This window comes from Otolemur garnettii, unplaced genomic scaffold, assembly GCF_000181295.1.
Source record: "Otolemur garnettii isolate 467f Iridium unplaced genomic scaffold, OtoGar3 scaffold00156, whole genome shotgun sequence".
Taxonomy (NCBI): Eukaryota; Metazoa; Chordata; class Mammalia; order Primates; family Galagidae; genus Otolemur; species Otolemur garnettii.
The window spans coordinates 1,203,968-1,210,354 of record NW_003852551.1 but is presented as its reverse complement, the minus strand read 5'-3'; positions in this window follow the sequence as shown (position 1 = coordinate 1,210,354).

The window sequence follows — 6,387 nt, the reverse complement described above, 5'->3', positions numbered from 1 at the left end:
TGCCACTTTAACTCCTTTTCCTCTGGTCGGGGGGCAACTTGAGCAACCACCAAAAGTTCCCCTGAGTCTTCTCCAAGCTTTGCACAAGTGTCAGCCCCCAGCCCTGGGGCTGAAGTAGGAGGCAGGTTCCCTTCCACATCCGTGGTGATGTGTTGGGCCTTGGGGAAGCTCACGGAGACTCTGGCACAGTGCCTGGTTCAGAGCCCCTATAAATGGGCAGCTGCCTTTCAGCATCACTGTTACCCTCACAGGGAGGACCTGAGAGGGCCTGTGTGAAGGGTGAGAGGGAAGATGGAGCCAGGATGGCTGGGAAGGGAGAGCTGGGAGAATAGTGATAGGTCAGCAGCCGTGAGAACCCAGGTCTGACGCGAGCGACGCAGAGGAGGGATTGGTTGTGGAGTCCAGGGGCAGCGTGAGCCTCCTGGTGTGGGGCCTGAAGCCACTGCAGGTCCCCCCAGCCAGGAAGGAACACTGGATGTGGACACCTGGACCCCGCAAGGATGGGTCAGTGCACCACTGAGAATGGGAGAGGGGAAATGCAGGTCCGGAGAGCAGGAGAAGGAACAGAGGTGGCCTGACACGTGTCTGGTGTCCATTCAGTTGTCCACAGGGACTTTGCCTCCAACTGTTGACCCTGGGCACACCACTGATCACTGTCAGTCTCAGTTTCCTCTCAGCTTCTGGGAGACTTGGAGTCCCCATCTCCTCCCTCAGGGGCTACCAACTATCCCTACCCACAGTGTCCTTTCCCCATGGCCATTCCTCCTCCTCTACCTCCTTCAAGACACTACCATCTAACCTTCCATGCCTTGTAGGTCAGCAGCAGGCAAAAATTTCTACTCATTGCCTTTCCCCCCAAAACAAACAAGCCAAAAGGAGTCACCACGTAAGTACCTTGTGGTCCGCTGCCTGAGCTTTAAACCCAGTCTGATTTCTTTTAGGTCCAGGTACACAAAAACATCACCCTATCTGACGATTGAGAAACAGCCGCGGAGTTCCAAAGCCACAGTGAGAGGTTTGTTCAGGAGAACAGGTAACACAGCCAACCCCAGACTGGTGAGCGCAGGTTAGAAGTTATTGAAGCCCACACCCCACCCGCCCCTTCTAAGCACCTCTCCAGTCTGCGGAGGCTCTGCGGTGAGTGTGTCAGCATTGACAGCAGGACCTGCCAGGAGGGAGCGCCCATCTGAACACCCTCTGGGGCAGGGGTGGTGTGAATGGTCCCTTGTCTGAAGGGTTGGCCTGGGAGGATGGCAGTGGCTCAGAACTCTCAGAATCTACCATGGTCCATACTCTCCTGCTCCTTGAGGAAATGTGAGCTGTGGGCTTCAGCAGCCCCAACACTGGCCACCAGCTCCCCAGCCACCATCAGCCTTCCAGGACCGAGCTCATGGCCAGGGTAGGAAGAACCAACATCACCCCATGTCATGCTCCCCAGCCCACCAGGGCAACTGCTGACCAGATGAGCCAGGATAGCCAGGTGCCTGTCTGCACGTGGGGAGGGAGAGTGATGGAACTAGGTCCCTGTGTGGGGTGGAGAACTCCACAGAACTCCTGACCCCTGCCGGATCCCCTTCTGACCTCTGGATGACACAATCTCCACCCTAAGTGAGTTAAGGGTGGGCAAACCCTCTCTGACAGGAGCCCTGAGTTTCCATGAGCTCCTGCCATCCAGTGATTGTTAACCAGGAAGGGGGCGCACATCAGGCTGCTCAGCCCCCACCCCAGACTACTGAGCAGAAGCCCGGGTCTGAGTCGGGCTCCTGGGAACCCCTAACGATGGTGGGACATGCTTCTTCAGATACAGTCCCAAGAGGCAATAGATCCAGGACAGAGCCCTCATTCAGCCTTGAGCAAGAGACAGAACCTCTCTGAGCCTGTGTTCTCATCCCTAAAGTGAGGGTAACAATGGCGCCTGGTCCACAGAGGTCACGAAAACAGCATGAGATAATTCCGCATGGGGCTCGACACAGACTGACTGCACAATAAATGCCCGTGGGCGCAGAGAGCCCGCTGGTAACTGCTATGTCACCTGCTTCCAGGTCAGAGAAATCTCTCTCCGCCCCATCCTGCTGACCAAATCACCCCCACCAGTCAGGGTTACCCCAGAACGTTCTATGGCTTGTGCACTACACGAAGTGCTGGCTCTAGGATTGAGGCCAGAATCTAACCAACTCCACTACTGAACAGTGCACTGGAATACGAGCTGTGTCTGTGGGAGAATGATTCCTAATCTGCCCCCAAAGCTCCTCACGGGTAGCGAGTGGAGTTGCAGAGCCCTGACTGCACTTGTTCCAGTCTTTGCCGGTCCCAGAACCTGGGTCAGTGTCTCCAGCCCCAGCTCAGCCATGCTGGGAGCCAACATCTGGTTCCCAGACAGGAAAATAGCCCAGTTCCACCCCATGCCTCCATCTCCAGGCTGTTGATGGGGGTTGTAGGCACAGGACTAGGGAGGAAAGGAGGGAGGTTCAGGTATGGGGAAGAAAAGAGAGGGTGATCCTCTGGAACTTGGGAAGTTTAAAACTCCATTCATTAGAAAAGCATTATTAGGACCGCATGTAGTGGTTCATACCTGTAATCCTAGCACTCTGGGAGGCCAAGGCAGGTGGATTGCCTGAGCCCAGGAGTTCAAGACCAGCCTGAGCAAATCAAGACCCTGTCTCTACTAAAAATATAAAAACTAGCCAGACATTGTGGTGGGTACCTATAGTCCCAGCTACTAGGGAGGCTGAGGCAAGAGGATTGCTTGAGCCCAAGAGTTTGAGGCTGTGAGCTATGATACCACAGCACTCTAGCTTGGGCAACTGAGTGAGACTCTGTCTCCAAAAAAAGAAGAGGAAGGATTGTTACTTTTCTTAGGTTATGTAGGAGAACAGCCATATTCATTAGGAGATGAATGGTAAATTATTTAGGGCTGAAGTGTCATGATATTTACCACTTACTTTGAAAGAATATCTGTTTTTATATATGGAGACTTTTAAAAGTCCATGGAAAATAAAATTAACAGATTTAAAAGATAATAAATTTAAAAGATAATAATAGAAGATAATAATAATAGATAATAATAAAAGATAAAGATAATAATAAAGATAATAAATAAGATAATAAAAATAATAATACTTAATAGATTTAAAAGATAATAAACTTCTCAACAAGACGGGCTTTTTGTAAGTGATGATACCAGTCATTTAGTCAATCTCTAAAGAATTGAGGGTCCTGGAAATTTAATCATGGCAAGGCAGTCTTTTACACATTATTAACTAATGAAAAATGGGCTCCCTTTAAAGATCTGTTTAAAATTAGGAAACATAAAGAAATAATAAGGAGCTGAATCAGGATTCTAAGGTGACGCCTCATGACATCCCATTGCAACCGCATTGCCCGTGGTTGATGAGAGGCGTGAGCAGGAGCCTTGTCGTGTTGGAGAAGGACTCTCTGGTGAAGCCTTCCTGGGTGTTATTCCACTAAAGCTGTGGCCGAATGTTTCCCAAATCATTGTCATGACAGGCAGATGTCATCATTATTTGGCCCTCCAGGAAGTCAACAAACAAAATGCCTTGGGCATCCCCCAAAACTGCTGCTGTGACTTTTGCTCTTAACCCGTCCACTTTTGCTGCAGCTGGACCACTTCTGCCTCTTGGGAGCCATGGCTTTGACTGTGTCTTATCTTCAGGATTGTCCTGGTGAAGCTGAGAGAGGATACCTGGGAAAAGCAAAGTCTAAAAAAAACAAAAGCTGAGTGTCACCTGTGGCTCAGTGAGTAGGGCACCGGTCTCATATACTGAGGGTAGCACGTTTAAACCTGGCCCCAGCCAAACTGCAACAAAAAATAGCTGGGCATTGTGGCAGGCGCCTGTAGACCCAGCTACTTAGGAGAATGAGGCAAGTGACTCACCTAAGCCCAGGAGTTGGGGGTTGCTGTAAGCTGTGACACTATGGCACTCTACTGAGGGTGACAGAGTAAAACTCTGTCTCAAAAAAAAAAAAAAGAAAAAGAAAAAAGCTTCTCAGAGAAGCCCAAGGACACTCCTGCAAGGTCCTCCCCATGGTAACCCAGCCCTTAAGAATTTGTAAAACTTAGCACCCTAGGTCCTCGAAACTAACACACACTGCTTGCTTCTGCTTCTGTAACCCCTGCACATGATCTGACCCCTCCATTGAGAAATAATACGGTAATTCCTTTGTCTGTCTACTTGTAACTCCAACAAAAGGACAGGGACAGAGCTAATTAGGGGGCTCATCGCTTTAAGGCTGATGGCCTGCTGAGTTTGTTTTCCCATTAGCAAATGAAATTCCTTCCCCTGTAATCTTTGGTGAGAGTCTATTGGTTTCAAGTCTCCAGTCCTGCAACAAAGCCATGTTCCATCTCCTGAGAATTTTTTGAAGAAATGATTCAGGCCCTTAACTCCATTTGTTTATAATTTCCATCAAAAGCTCTGCTAACTTCCCTGCAGCAGATCTCGACAGCTAGTTTTGACATCTGTCAGGAAGAAAGGCAGCTTAGAATTGTGTAAGCTGAATCAGTCCGTGGCACTGACTGTTGTTTCTGCTGCGAATCATTGGTCCTCTACAGTTAGGGAACAAACAAGATGAATCTTTTTCCCTCAAAAATGATGCGAGTGGCCTGTCACTGTGGGCTTCATCTTCAACATCACCTCAGCCCCTCCTAAGACAAGTTATCCATTTGCAAGCTGACGCTTTATTGGGTGTATTGTCCCCATAAACTTTTCATAAAGCATCAGTGATTTCATTCTTCTTCCACTCCAGCTTCACCATAAATTTGATGTTTGTCCTTGCTTCAATTTTAGCAGAATCGTCTTCCACTTACTGGCTGTGTGACCTTGAGCTAGTTACTTAACTGCTCTGTGCCTCACCCATCTCTAACCTGGAAAGATGATAATAATGTGGGGATTAAATTGTGCAGATTAAATGCGTTAATATGCATGGAACTCTTAGAACAGTGCTTGTCGAACTGATATTTTTCCTTCTTAGTGCTGGATTCTGTTCAGACATGTCACAACAATTTAGTAAGAGGACTGGGCACGGTGGCTCACACTTGTAATCCTAGCACTCTGGGAGGCCAAGGCAGGTGGATTACTTGAGCTCACGAGTTCGAGACCAGTCTGAGCAAAAGCGAGACTCCGTCTCTACTAAAAATAGGGGGAAAAAAAAACTGAGGCAAGAGGATCGCTTGGGGCCCAAGAGTTGGAGGTTGCTGTGAGCTATAACGCCACAGTACTCTACCCAGGGTGACAGCTTAAGACTCTGGCAAAAAAAAAAAAAAAAAAATTTAGTAAGAGCTTATTTTGGTGCTAAAAAATTTGAAATTCATGCCTTGGTTTTTCATAATATGCATTTTCTGTGAACTTTTTGAAGACCCCTTGAGTGTGGATGTGCGTGCATGTGTGTGTAGGTAATACATAGACAGGTAAAACAAATACGGCCAAACGTCAACAGTTATTACATCTGAGTAGGGGAGTATACAGATATTTTTTGGACTATTTCTGCACTTTTTCTGTATCTTTAAAGAAAGGGCTGGGCAGTGTCTGTGGCTCAAAGGAGTAGGGCACCGGCCCCATATGCCGGAGGTGGCGGGTTCAAACGCAGCCCTGGCCAAAAACTGCAAAAAAAAAAAAAAAAAAAAAAAAGAAAGGGCCTCCAGGTCCTTTTGTGTACTTGTTTTCTCTCCACCCTCCACTTCTGTCTTAACCTCTGTCTGCAGGGAATACTCTTAGGCAGACCTCTGTCCCCTCTGGGTGCTAGGAGGAGGGGGAGTCCTAGAATGACACATTAGAGCCACTCAGAAGGGCCAACCAATCCCTGACTCTGCCTCCCAGAGTAGCTGATGATGCCTGGCTTGTGTCACCCTCATCTTCTCAGCCTCAAAACTACTACTTTTGGAGTGAGAAACGTTACAGCAAGATGCCTAACTGCCCATCAGTAGGGGGCTGATGGCATGAATTTAATTGCTATACACTTACACGTCCTGACATGAAAGTGTGCCATGATGTTGTGAATTAAAAAGCAAGTTGCAGAACAATATGCGTGATACGGTGCTTTAAAAATAAAATACTATATGGAACTGACCATTGTGTATTTCTAGAGACCGATCCGGAAGGTGGCTCAGGGAACCGTTCACAGTGGTTTCTTCTGGAGAGGGAGATTAGGTGGGGCAGGGGAAACTTTCACTTTTCTTGTCAAACACTCCTGCATTTTTACAACTGCTGACAATTCTAATGGTGCATGTCTTAGGCACTTACTACGCTCAGGCACAGTAACCATACTGTCTGATACTCACAGCACCTACTATGTGCCAAACACTGTTCAAGGGCTTCATGCATATTAACTCATTTAACCTGCACACAATTTAATCCCCACATTATTTTC